This window comes from Nanorana parkeri, unplaced genomic scaffold (assembly GCF_000935625.1).
Source record: "Nanorana parkeri isolate BGI_ZX_2015 unplaced genomic scaffold, ASM93562v1 scaffold351, whole genome shotgun sequence".
NCBI classification, from domain to species: Eukaryota; Metazoa; Chordata; class Amphibia; order Anura; family Dicroglossidae; genus Nanorana; species Nanorana parkeri.
The window spans coordinates 189,926-203,773 of record NW_017306619.1 but is presented as its reverse complement, the minus strand read 5'-3'; the positions used below and the strand labels follow the sequence as shown (position 1 = coordinate 203,773).

Here is a 13,848-nt window from a genome sequence, read left to right as displayed (position 1 = left end):
AGGATGTACTACACATGCCCTGTGTTCTCTAATGAAGAAGTTTTTTTTGGGGGAGTGTGTAGTACACCCAGTGCTCACAAATAAGGCAGACATAAAAATAAAACTGATCAATAGCAAAACAGGGCTGATGCAGGACAAATACCCCCTGGCATATGCTAACTATTCATTTGCTCCCCTGTTCCTTGCTCCTTTCTGTTCAGCACCAGGAGCCCAAAGACATACCCATTACTTTTGCTCTGCATGTGACTCCATGTGACAGCATTGGGCTTATCAGCGACGTCACACTGGTAAGTCTGTAGCCATGTGTAAGCTTTGAATCCATCAACCAGACACTGGACTTTCCTTCCTTCCTTTCTTTTCCTTCCTTTCCTTCCTTCCTTCCTACACTGGACTTTCCTTCACTCCCAGAAGTTGAATGGAGTGGCGGGGGCAGGAGGACATAAAGAGAACCTGTTGTCCTGTCCTGTATAGGCAAACCACAGATTCACTTTAAGAAATATGGGATGGGATGGGAAATAGGTTCTCTGCCATGGTCAAGTTCCTTCAGAGGTTCCTTGCTCCCTGGCTACTATTTCCCTCCCCAGAAATATGTTGGCGGGACCTGTGACTTCACTGCCATAATACTTGCTCTTCTTTTTTCCATTGTTCCTTAAGCAGGGAACCTGGAGGGTCAGTATGACATAAGGGGTAGTAGAATAGAACACAGGTTCATAATGATGCAATTCTGTCATAACAGGAGGTCCGAGCAGAGGGATAACCTCATCAATCTGCAGCTGCTCCTTCATTGTCCGATCGGCAGGCTGCGAGCAGCTTGGAGAGCAAACTATATTATTTAATTGCTGTTGAAGATAGCAAAGTCACCAACCTTCAGCTACAAAAGTCAGCCACCCTCGGCCCCCATATTTGCCTCTTGGTTCCCTTTAAAGTTGCCATAATCTGGCAAAACAAGTGGAATTTTCCAACGCAGAGATCACTATATTGTTTAATGAATAACCCCGGAGTGTTCAAAACACTAACCAAACACACACGGCTGAATAGAACCTATCATAATGTATGGCAGAGAAAGAAAAAAAAAAGAAGTAAAACAAACTAAAATCAAATGAATGGAGCGCCTCAATCATAAGCAAATATATTACAGTTTCTCAAACAGCTTTATCGCCGAAACATTTCAAAGTAAATTTGTAATCCGTGTTTTCTTGGTTCTGTAGTTAAACAGAAGTCTGTGCGGGTTTATTCAGCCTTATTTAAACACCGAGATTTTCACTGATCTCGGCCAGCAATAGGCCAACAATAAAAAAGGAAAATAAATAAAATGATTCCGCCATTAATGTGGGAACAATCTCATGATTACACGAAGGGAGGTTATGAATAAACAGCAACTAAAAGAAACAAGTGAAATCAATTAGTGGACCCCTAATGGTCTCCAAAGAAGAACAATGTGACCGGTCTTTGTAGAGAAGGATTCCTCAGTTTACCTTTCAGTCTAAATTATATGTAACCAAGTGCCATAGCATTCAGTAGGCCTTTCACGGTGCTTCAGGGATGGGAGGGCAGCCTCTTGGCGTGTCTGTGAATGATGCTGCACTGAGCTCAAAGAGAATTACACTATATTGCCAAAAGTATTGGGCCCCTCCCCCTCCAAATCATTGGATTCAGGTGATCCGTGACATTTCCTTGCTGCTAAATATTCCGCGGTCACCTATATAAAGGTGGGTGCTCGTAGTGACCACAGATGGCGCCGTGAAAAATACCGAATATCAAAAGATGTCACCAGCACACCAATTAGAGTGATCAGCAAAAGTCCATTTAAATGAAAAATTGCCATTTAATTCGGGGCCTCAGGGGGTCCTCCTCATCAGGCTTAGAATGACACACCACTTAAGGGGACCCCCCTGAGGCCCCGAAAGCGCTCGCAATTGAACCTCAATTTTTCATTAAAATGGACTTTTGCTGATCACTCTAATTGGTGTGCTGAGCTCAAAGAGAAGGCGCAGCTGCAACCAGGGAACACACTCCTTGACATTTTGTTGCGGCAGAGCGCACAGGAAGTTAGTAGCTTAATAGATTTCTGGCAGGATCAACAGGTATTTATTTGCATTTATCAAAAAGAGGACACAAAATGCTTTCAATTGTATATTTAACAGACCAAAATGTAGTATATAATTTAAGCCAAGGTCAGTAACGGTTGGGCAGTGAAGGTACCAATTAAGGAGACAGGATTGGAGTTGGGGGTTCACACTCAGGTAAGTAACAGTTGGCGAGCGGATGTACCAGACAGGATAGGAGTTGGGGATTCAGGCCAAGATCAGTAACAGTTGGGCAGTGAAGGTACCACTTGAGGAGATTGAATTGGAGTTGGGGAATCAAGCCGAGGTCAGTGACAGTTGGACTGTGAAGGTACCTATTCAGGAGATTGGATAGGGGTTGGGGGTTAAAACCAAGGTAAGTAACAGTTGGTCAGCGAATGTACTAGACAGGATAGGAGTTGGGGATTCAGGCCAAGATCAGTGACAGTTGGGCAGTGAAGGTACCACTTGAGGAGATTGAATTGGAGTTGGGGAATCAAGCCGAGGTCAGTGACAGTTGGACTGTGAAGATACCTATTCAGGAGACAGGAATGAAGTCAGGGATTTAAACCAAGGTCAGTAACAGTTGGGTAGTGAAGGCACCTATTCAGAAGACACGATTGGAGTCAGGGAATCAAGCCGAGGTTGGTGACAGTTGGACTGTGAAGATACCTATTTAGGAGACAGAATCGGTGTCAGGGAATCAAGGCAAGGTCAGTAACCTATGGACTGTAAAGTTACTAATTCAGGAGATTGGATCGGAGTCAGGAAATAAAGTCAAGGTCAGTAACAGTTGGAAGGTACCAATTCAGGAGACAGAATCAAGTGAAGGTTGGTAACAGGACCTATTTAGGAGACCGGATCAGAGTTGAGGAATCAAGTCAAAAGAAGGGCATCAGAGGTACAAGGCAGAGGGCAGTGCGCCGGCTCAAGCAAGCAGGCCAAGGTTACAACCGGTAAGCAAAGGTTAGAATGCAGGCCAGCCAAGCCCTACAAAGGAGACAGAACAGCAGGTCTGGTCACAGGTTAACGGGAACTAGCTGAGAACCTCTCAGCAATCTTTCCATGCATTGTTCCACTTTATATGTGCCTTTTGTCACCACCACCAGTGTTGAGTGTGCACGCACGCCCGTACACACCTCACAAGGTCCTCAGAAAGGTCCCGAAGCACAGTAACAAAGGTTACAGATGGTATTCCCCCTTCTTCTAGCCGTGCCATACATCTCCACCGGCCCTCTGAGCTCAGAGTGTCTGTGATGTCACGTCTTGGAAGCTGGCCATCATAACATGAGTGAAAGATACAGAACGCACATCTTTGGGGGGGAGGCATGAATATTGTTGCTTCAGCCATCTTTGTGATATCCGTCTCTTGTTACAGAAGACATAAAGCAAAGATGAGACGTCATAATTACTCTTCTTAATGAAGGTGCCGCCGTGGTGTGCGGCGCTGGCTAGGGGGAGCGCTCGGCGTGTGAAGGTCGAGCAGAATTCATGTATATCTTATGAAACTGTTGGCGCTATATAAATCCTGTATAATTATGTTAATGACAGCAATGTACACCAGTAAGAGCTTTGGGGTGAGTGAAGAATTTCAGTTACAGAACCCGAGCTGAAGGCAGAGAGCTAAATACAGAAAAACATGCATGTGAGTTGTTTTCCTCTCTGTTCAGCCTTCTGATTCACATACCCCTGACACAGCACAGCCAGGATGGTGAACAACAGGATCATTCATTGCAACATTGTGTCCCTGACCTGCTCAATGGATTGTACATTCTCAGGATGGAAGGAAGTTAGGAAAAGGAGGGAAGAATGGAAGGAAAAAGGGAAGGAAAAAAGAAAGGGAGCAAGGAAGGAAGAAAAGGGACGGAGGGAGGGAGTAAGAAAGGAAAAAATGAAAAGAAGAAAGGGAGGGAGGAAGGAAGAAATGAAGGGAAAAGTGGGAAAAAGGAAGAGAGGAAGAAATGGAGGAAGGAAGAGAAAAAGGAAGAAGGTTATAGAGGAAGGAAGAAAGGGAGGGAGGAAAAAGTTAAAAGAAGAAAGGGAGGGAGTGAGCAAGGGAGGATGAAAGAGAGGAAGGAAGAAAGGGAGTGAGGTAATGAGGGAGAAAGGGAGGCAAAAGAGGGAAAAAGGAAGAGAGGAAGAAAGGGAGGAAGGAACGAGGGAAGAGAGGGAGGGAGGTAGGGAGGAAGGAAGAGAGGGAGGAAGAAAGAAAGAAAGAGAGGGAGGGAGGGAAGAGGAGAGGAAGAAAGGGACGGAGGGAATGAAGAAGGAAGGAAAAAGAGGGAGGAAGGAAGAGAGGAAAGAAAAAAAGGAAGGGAGGGAGGAAGGAAGGAAGAGAGGAAGAAAGGAAGGAAGGTAAGAAGAAAGGAATGAAGAAAAGGAGAGAGGAAAGGAAGGAGGAAAAGAAGAGAGAAGAAAGGGATGGAGGGAGGAAGCAAGAGAGGAAGGAGGGAAGAGAGGGAGGAAGAAAAGAGGAAGGATGGAGGGAAGGAAGGAAGGAAGGAAAAAATAGTTACATTTATAATACTAGCAGGATCTTTGCATTGAACACATCTCCCTGTAATCATATTGCGGCAGTGCTGAGGTTCTAGTCCTCCTGTATTTAGAGGGATGAAAGGTGTCCAGTTTTTGGTCCCACACAGTCCACTGAACGCAGCCGCACTCTGCGGGAAAACAAAGGGACATCCAGGAGAATTATGCACTGATTAACTCGGCATTAATGTTATTAAGAAGAGTAGGCTTGACCCCGGGTTATGCATGCAGTTATAAGCTAATATTGGTTGAGGGAGGTGATGGGAGCCCTGCAGATAACTTCCCCCGATGCTTTGAAGTTGCAGCCAAGGCCTCTCTGGAGAACATGCTTGAGCAACACACGTTTTCCTCCAGATTTCATAGAAAATGTCCAATATTTTATCTGGTTCTCTGTCTTGGCAAGCCTGGGAGGTATAGAGCTATTGAGAGGTACACTTGGTGATAAGGTGCAGTAATAGTGGCTCTGTTCTATTATGGGCAGAGCAAACACAATTATTGATCGGATCTCTTCCCCAGCACCAAAAAAGAATACCCTGAAATACAAAGCAATGCATGGGTGGCATGTGTGTGTGTGTGTGTATAATACTCAACATATATTTAATATAACAAATAAATAATAGATAGATAGATAGATAGATAGATAGATAGATAGATAGATAGATAGATAGACAAGCGTGAAAAGTAATTTGACTGTAACTGCTGCTGTCATTATTCAACCCCGGCTGCTGCCATTTAGTTGATAGGACCGCCCGGCATCCTAGCAACCAACCATCAGCAGCCAGGGACTTAAATGATTACAGTATGATCCGGTGTAATCGTTCAATTTCCTGGCTGCTGGTGGTTGGTTGCTAGGATGCCGGGCGGTCCTAGCAACTAAATGGCAGCAGCCGGGGTTGAATAACAGCAACAGTGACCCCTGCCTGGTGAGAGGAGCCAGCAGAGTGATGTACAATACATAGCTTCCTGAAAACATGACAGCACTCCTCCCAAGAGCCCTCAGCCATGATGCAAGCAGTGGGCGGGCTCTTGGGAGGAGTTATGCAAATATCAAAATGCGTTGATGGATGGATGTGAGTCTGGAGGAATGGGCGTTCCTAGGCAGGCTGTATATGGCATGCAGACCACCCCAGACAATATTATTATTATTGTTCAGGAGGAAGGAAGGAGGAGGAATGTAAGATGCCTTTATTGCGATACAATGTGAATTAAAAATAATAACAGTTTGTGCAGCGCTTTACAATATAAGGGAGACATTACAATCACAATACAATTCAAGACAAGATGGTAAGGAGGGCCCTGACCCTGAGGGCTTACAATCTAAAAGGGAGGGGCCAGTGATACATGAGGAGGTGAATTGTAAGAGAACGTGATGGTTGAGCGGTTAGGTTGAGGTGGGATCGGCTTCCCTGAAGAGATGAGTCTTAAGGGATCGCCTAAAGGCAGTCAGAGTGGGAGACAGATGGACAGGTTGGGATAAAGAGTTCCAGAGGATGGGAGAGACTCTAGTGAAGTCTGGGAGGCGAGTATGAGAGGAGTTGACGAGGGAGCTGGAAAGTAGGAGATCTTTTGAAGAGCGGAGGGGACGGTTAGGGTGATACTTTGAGACCAGGTTGGAGATATAGCCGGGGGCAGAGTTGTGGACGGCTTTGTAAGTCGTTGTTAATATTTAGTTTCTAATAAATGAAATGGGCAAGCAAGGGACAGTCAGTCTGAGAAGGAAAGACCTAGATGATGCTGGACATCCTCCAGCCAGGAAATGAGGTGGGCTCATTTAATTAAAGGACTTTTCTTGATAAATCTGTGCAGTTAAATTGTAATTAATTTAATGTTGCTCCTCGGGCCAGCTTTCTTATCCACACCGAACCTTCTATTGATATAAATGTGCAGATAGAAAACACCTAATACAGATGAGGATCAGTCGTCTATTTTTAGCCAGTGAGGGATTATTTCGGGGACGGGACGCGGCATGTATCTGCATTTTGTTTTTATGAAGCGGAGCTTGCGGCATGTCAGGCTGGAATTTTATTAACCTAATTGCTTCTGTGAGAAAATCCCGGGGTTATAAAATCTATTTTTATATAAATACAGAGTGTTTTCTCTGGCTGGACACTTTTACACCACGTTAAATGCCGGGTCTTGCCTGATGTTGGTCTGGTGAGGACTGTGTGTGGGATGCTATGGATGGGGAAACCACATCGGGAATGAGAAGCGACCCATAATGCAATATCCACCGACCTCCTGGGGCCTTTCTGGAGCTGCTGCTTTCCTTGGCCAACGAGGTGAAATACTCCCACAGTCCACACATGTCTGCATCTCTGTAGCGGTTATAGAACTACAACTCCCAGTGTGGGATGGAGGGAGAGGGCAGGAGAGGTGAGGAAAGGAGAAGGATAGAACAGGAGAGGAGAAGAGAAGGAGAGGAAGAGAGGTGAGGTGAATAGAGGAGAGGTGAGGAAAGGAGAGGGAGAGCATAGGAGAGGAGGAGAGGTGAGGTAAGGAAAGGAGAGGTGAGGAGAAAAGAGGGTGAGGAGAGGTAAGGAAAGGAGAGGGAGAGAACAGTGGAAAAGAGAAGGAGAGGTGAGGTGAATAGAGGAAGGAGAGGGAAGGAGAGTGAAGGAGAGGGAGGAAACAGGAGAGGAGAAGAGAAAGACAGGTGAGGTGAATAGAGGAGAGAAGAGCAGAGGAGAGGAAAGGAGAGGGAGAGAACAGGAGAGGTGAAGAGAGGAGAGGTGAGGAAAGAAGAGGGGGAAGGTGACTAAGAAGAGAGAACATGAATGAAAAGGAGAAGGAGAGTAAAGATGAGAAGAGGACAAGATAGAGGAGAGGAAGAGGACAGGAGAGGAAAAGAGAAGGTAAGGTGGAGCGGTGAGGTGAAAAGAGGAGAGGTAAAGGAAAGGAGATGAGAGGACATGAGAGGAGAAGAAAGGAGAGGTAAGGAGGAGAGGTGAGGTGAAGATAGGAAAGGTAAAGGGAAGGAGATGAGAGGACATGAGAGGAGAGGAAAGCAGAGGTAAGGAGAAGAGAAGGAGGTGAGAAAGGGAGAGGGCAGTAGAGAACAGAAGAGCCAGAGAGTTGAGGACAAGAGAGGAGGGTGAGGTGAGGGGATGACAGAAGAGAGGAGAAGAAGAGGAAAGATGAGGAGAGGAGAGCTGAAGCCAGGAGCGGTGAGTAGAAGAGAGGTGAGAGGAAAGGACAGGAAAGGAGAGGCAAAGAGAGGAGAGGGTAGGAGAAGAGTGGGACAGGAGATGTGAGGAAAGAAAGGGGAGAGGAGAGGTGTCTAAGAAGAGAGAACATGAGAGGAAAGGAGAAGGAGAGTGAATTTGTAAGAGGTGAGGGGAGGAGATAACAAGAAATGAAGAGGACAGGAGAAGAGAGGAAGAGGAGAGAAAAAGGTGAGGTGAAGCCAGAAGAGTCAAGTAGAAGAGAAGTGAGAGGAGGGAGAGGTAAGGATACGAAAGGAGAAAAGAGAGAAAGAAATAGAGAGAGAGAAAGGGAGAGAGGTGACTAAGAACTAAGAACATGAAAGTAAAGGAGAAGGAGAGTAAAGATGAGAAGAGGTGAGGGGATGAGATGGCAGGAGAGGAAGAGGATGGGAGAGGGAGAGATCAGGACAGGAGAAGAGAGGGAGAGGAGAAGACAAGAGAGGTGGGCGAGGTGAGGAGAGGAGAAGAAAGGTAGAGAGAGAGAGTGGAGAGGCAAAGAGAGTACAGGGGAGGAGAAGAATGGGACAGGAGAGGAAAGAAAATGGGAAGGAGGGAAAAGACAAGGGTAGAGAAAAGAAAGGAGAAAGAAAAGGAAAGCAATGGGAGGGAAAGGGAAAAAGAGGAGGGGCGGGTCTCTGACGCCCTGGTCTCAAAGGAACCAAGTTGAATAATTCTGGGTGTCATTCAACCTGAACAGCAGTGCTGGCTCACATGGGGCGATCCTGCAACATTCACCAGGAGTTAGAATTGGAGCCTGCAACTGCAAACTGCTATTTTTCTTTTTATTTTAACAAGGCATGGGCTACCTTTAAAAAAAAAAAAAGTGAATAAAGCTGGACTTGGATCTTACATATGAAGACTTACACAGCAAAGATCCCTTTTCACAGCATTTTACAGCTCCTTGTGTACGTTATGAGAGCTTAGTGAGGTCTTTTTGTCGAAATGAAAACCTCTGACAAGCCTCAGACTGGAGTTTGGGAGGTCCAACAAGTTCATTGCAAAGTCAGGCGTGCGCAGAGAGATAAGGAGTGTCGATGTTCTTCTCTCCCCCTGCATTTTCTAATGTTTGCGCACGCTTGTTTGCTCGTCGACTCCACTATTGTGCATTGCAATCAAGTTATAGATTGGTGATTGTGGTTGTGTGACCAGAGGACATGTGGGGGTATGGCCCGGACAGCTCCCCACTCTGAACCTCCCCTTTACCTACAATACAGGTGGAGCCGTGCATGACCCGATTTTATTGGCCACAGCAGAATCTATATTAACATAACAGAAACGTATAAAATATTATACAGGAATTCACCGTGTGATGAACCCCAACAACAAAAGCACTAACACAACCTCTCTCTGCACTTCTTTTAACAGGATGGGGTGCTTTAAAGACACTAGCCCAGTAGACTAGGGCGACACACAATACAAAAGTGCCTAGCGGTCCCTTAGAGTAACCCAAATAGGACACAACTTGCATGTCTCTGCATTTTAATAAATGCTTTTAAATTTTGGCTTCCCTCCAAAGTCAATTTAGCCACCATGATAGAAAAACCATTCCCCCATACCTGCTGTGTAATTAAAGTGGGTGGTGGTGTGGGTCAACCCCACCTAATGGATGGCTGGAGGTCCCTGAATGCTGGCCTCACCATGACCCTGGGCTCCCCATGATCAGGTAACACACTTCCTTGTTCAGGACTAGTGATGAGTGAACTGGCCTGGGTTCAGTTTTCTTGGATGTTTGCCCAACCCAGCCAGAAATCCAGGTTCAGTGAACATCCATGTGAACCAAACCCAGGTCCTCTTCTGTCCTCTTTTTCACCTGCACAGTGTCATTGCTTGGTAGGACACTAGAGCCTGGGCCACAAAGCATCATTGGTTTCTAGGATGTAGATGGGCTAACCGAAACAACCCAATGGTTGGAGATCCCTGAATGCTGGCCTCCCCATGACCCTGGCCTCCCCATGTTCTGGTAACACACTTCCTTGTTCATGACTAGTGATAAGAGAACTGGCTTGGATTCAGTTTTCTTGGATGTTTGCCCAACCCAGCCAGAAATCCAGGTTCCGTGAACAACCAAGCAAACAAAACCCAGGTCCGCCTCTGTCCTTTGTTTAACCTGAACAGTGTCTTTGCTTGGTAGGACACCAGAGTCTGGGCTGCCGAGCATCATTTGTTTCTAGGATGTAGATGGGCTAACCGAAACAACGCAATGGTTGTAGGTCCCTGAATGCTAGCCTCCTCATGACCCTGTCGTCCCCATGATCCAATAACACACTTCCTTGTTCAGGACTAGTGATGAGTGAACTGGCCTGGGTTCAGTTTTCTTGGATGTTTGCCCAACCCAGCCAGAAATCCAGGTTCAGTGAACATCCAAGAGAACCAAACCCAGGTCCTCCTCTGTCCTTTGTTTGACCTGCACAGTGTCATTGCTTGGTAGGACACTAGAGTCTGGGCCGTAGAGCATCATTGGTTGCTAGGATGTAGGCAAGCTCACCATAACAACCAATAATGCTATGGGGCCACTAGCATCAGAGCAATCATTGACACTGTGCTCCTGCCTGCTTCCTGGTCAAACCGTTCATCTGTTTGGCGAACTGCAAAAGGCTCTGGTTCGGGTCCAACTAATAGTTGACTTAAACCCAAAGCTCCTACATATTCAAGATCCCCTTCCCTGCACCCATTCGCCCCCCTAAAAGCCCATTCTTTCTGATTTCGAGTCATGGAGCAGCTTGAAGTTTATCCCAGGGATGAAATCATTGGGTCTAAAAGAAGGTCTGTGATAAAAACATAGTTCAGGTAAAAAAAACAGACTACACTTGCACATTTTTACGAATGTCTGGAGTTCCTTCTTAAATCAGGAGGATGGAAGTATTACAAAGCGCAGGGAAACCCTCCTGTGAAGTCAGTTCTCTGCCCAAGAACCAGCTCGGCTGAGTGTGTAGGAAAGGACGGATTTAAGGTTGTTGCTCCATTAAGTACAGATCTGGCACAGCACAGACAGCGAGTCAGCTCAGTGCCTAGCAGCAGCCCACGCACAGACCCACGGATGAATGATTTGGACACATCATTGCACAATGTTTTTCGTATTGTCAGTTCCGAACTTTTTGAATGTTTGTTTCCTGCAAAATGGTTACACTGAGCTCAGGCTCCATCCTGAAGTCACTTACTATTATAACTGCTTCGGTGGATGTTTTTCCGTCTCCACTGGCATTGCCAGAAAAATAAAGCCAAACTCCGTTCAATATTATTTATTTCTATTTTAATTCGTTTCATCTAAAGTGAAGGACCCTCTGTCAGATTTTTATTGCTGTTTCTGTGGCTCTTTAGTTGATTTCCCCTTACTTCCCGTGTGGTCATTAAGTGAGCACAATCACTCTATAGGCCTTGAGACCATAACTCTAAAGTACTCCCAGTCATCACTCTGAGGACTGCTAATCATGACTCTATGAACTCCAAGTCATCACTGTAGAGACTTCTAGCCATCACTGTAAGGACCAACAATCATTAGTCTAAAGATCTCTATCCATCATCCTAAGAACCCCCAGACATCAAGCTAAGGTCCTACACTTTAATTCTAAAAGACTTCTACATGATACTCTAAATACTGAGCAATCACTCCAAGGACTGTCAACCATTACTCTATAAAATCACTGCTGTCACCTTAAGGACTCTTAGCTGTCACTCTAAGCACCCCCAGTCATCACTCTAAGCATACTAAGCCATCACCCCAAGGACTCCAATCTATCGCTATAAAGATCCCCAGTTATCACTCTAAGGACCAACACTCATTAGTCTAAAGATCCTGATCGGTTACTCTAAGGACCCAAAACTCTCTTCAAGAGCCCTGAAACACCATCTAAGAACCCTAAACCATTAATATACTAAAGACTCCCAGTCATCACTGTAAGAACCCCCAGTCATCACTCTGAGGACCCTCAGCTTTTACTCTATGGACTCTGAATCATAACTTTAAAAAGAACTTTAGCCAACATTTTAATGTGTCTCCCAAAACAGTTTTTTTTTAAGGCATGCCAACTGTCGTGGTTACAAGAGTTCTTATTTCAACTCTCAACTGAACTTTCAAGACCTCAAAAGGCTGGTGTTATAGCTGATCACATATGCAGCACTATGGCAACTGTAATCCAAATAGAGGCTAAGATGGCACCTTCCTTGGCTGCAAGGTATAGGAGGTTGTTGTCCTGCTTTAATGATCCCTAGCTGTCACTCTAAGGACTCTGAGTCATCATTCTATGGACCACCAGTTGTCATTCTAAGGACAGTCAGGTTTCACTCCAAGTTCTCTCTGTTGTTATTCTAAGTATGCCGAGCCATTACTCTAAGGACTTCCAGATATCACTCTAAGGACCCAGAGCCATCACTTTAGGAACTCTCAGCTTTCACTCTAAGGACTCCAAGTCATTACTTTTAGCACCCCCAACTGTCACTCAAAAGAATGCCCGCATTCACTCTGAGTCATCACTCTATGGAACACCAGTTGTCATTCTAAGGACAGTCAGGTCTCACTCTAAGTTTTCCTTGTTGTAATTCTAAGGACGCCCAGCTGTTACTCTAAGGACTTCCAGACTTCACTCTAAGGACCCAGAGCCATCACTTTAGGAACTCTCAGCTTTCGCTCTAACGGTTCCAAGTCCTCACTTTAATCACCCCCAGGTGTCAGTCAAAGAAATGCCAGCTCTCACCCTAAGGATGAGAGTCATCACTCTATGGACCACCAGTTGTCATTCTAAGGACAGTTAGGTTTCATTCTAAGTTTTCCTTGTTGTAATTCTAAGGACGCCCAGCTGTTACTCCAAGGACTTGCAGACATCACTCTAAGGACCCAGAGCCATCACTTTAAGAACTCTCAGCTTTCACTCTAAGGACTCCAAGTCATCACTTTAAGCACCACCGTCTGTCACTCAAAGAAATGCCAGCTCTCAACCTAAGGATGAGAGTCATCACTCTATGGAACACCAGTTGTCATTCTAAGGACAGTCAGGTTTCACTCTAAGTTCTCCTTGTTGTCATTCTAAGTATGCCCTGCAATTACTCTAAGGACTTCCAGACATCACTCTAAGGACCCAGAGCCATCACTTTAGGAACTCTCAGCTTTCACTCAAAGGAATGCCCAAATTCACTTTAAGGATAAGAATCATCACTCTAAGGACCACCAGTTGTCATTCTAAGGACAGTCAGGTTTCATTCTAAGTTTTCCCTGTTGTAATTCTAAGGACGCCCAGCTGTTACTCCAAGGACTTGCAGACATCACTCTAAGGACCCAGAGCCATCACTTTAAGAACTCTCAACTTTCACTCTAAGGACTCCAAGTCATCACTTTAAGCACCCCCAGGTGTCACTCAAAGGAATGCCCAAATTCACTTTAAGGATGAGAATCATCCCTCTAAGGACTCCAAGTCATCACTTTAAGCACCCCTCAAAGAAATGCCAGCTTTCACCCTAAGGATGGGAGTCATCGCTCTATGGACCAGTTGTCAGCCATCACACTAAGGACCCCAGCCATCAATTAAAGGACCTCAGATTGTCACTCCTTTGATAATCAAACAACAAAACCAAGTTATCACAAGGCACGTTAAAAACAGTCATTTTTGTAACAGTTGTACTTTTTTTCCCCTTTAGAGTGAAATGTTATTGGAACACAAATATTGCAGGCAGCCTTCAGTGAAAAGGTTACCGTAATAAAATATGATCGTTTTATCTGTAGTTCACTTTTATATGCGTTGTCTGAGCCATCGTTTAGAAATGATGCGCCGAAGGAAAACTATATCTAAAAGCCCGCGGTGAAAAAGAGCAGGCGCTGTCATTTGTGAGAGGCTCCATGTTTTGTCGTGTCAGGAGAAGACACATTAACGCGGAGGAGGACGGGACCTGGGCTATGTTATTGTCATGGCCAAACCGATGACCTGCAAAATACGCATTACTGGACAGGTCTTGGCAATCCTCTCGCAGTAACAAAGTATCCAGATTTTATTTCCGAAGTCTGGAAAAGGATTGAAAACCAGGAGAGGAGAGGAGAGGAGAGGAGAGGAGAGGAGAGA

At 45.4% G+C, this 13,848-nt stretch overlaps 1 long non-coding RNA gene across 1 annotated transcript; it reads left to right on the top strand.

Moving 5' to 3' along the window:
* The first annotated feature begins 5,602 nt into the window (after nucleotides 1-5,602).
* LOC108788794 lies at nucleotides 5,603-9,648 on the top strand. The gene is made up of 3 exons (XR_001941361.1): nucleotides 5,603-5,703; nucleotides 8,953-8,957; nucleotides 9,636-9,648. It is a non-coding gene; the product is annotated as an uncharacterized LOC108788794 (long non-coding RNA).
* The last annotated feature ends 4,200 nt before the right edge of the window (nucleotides 9,649-13,848 follow it).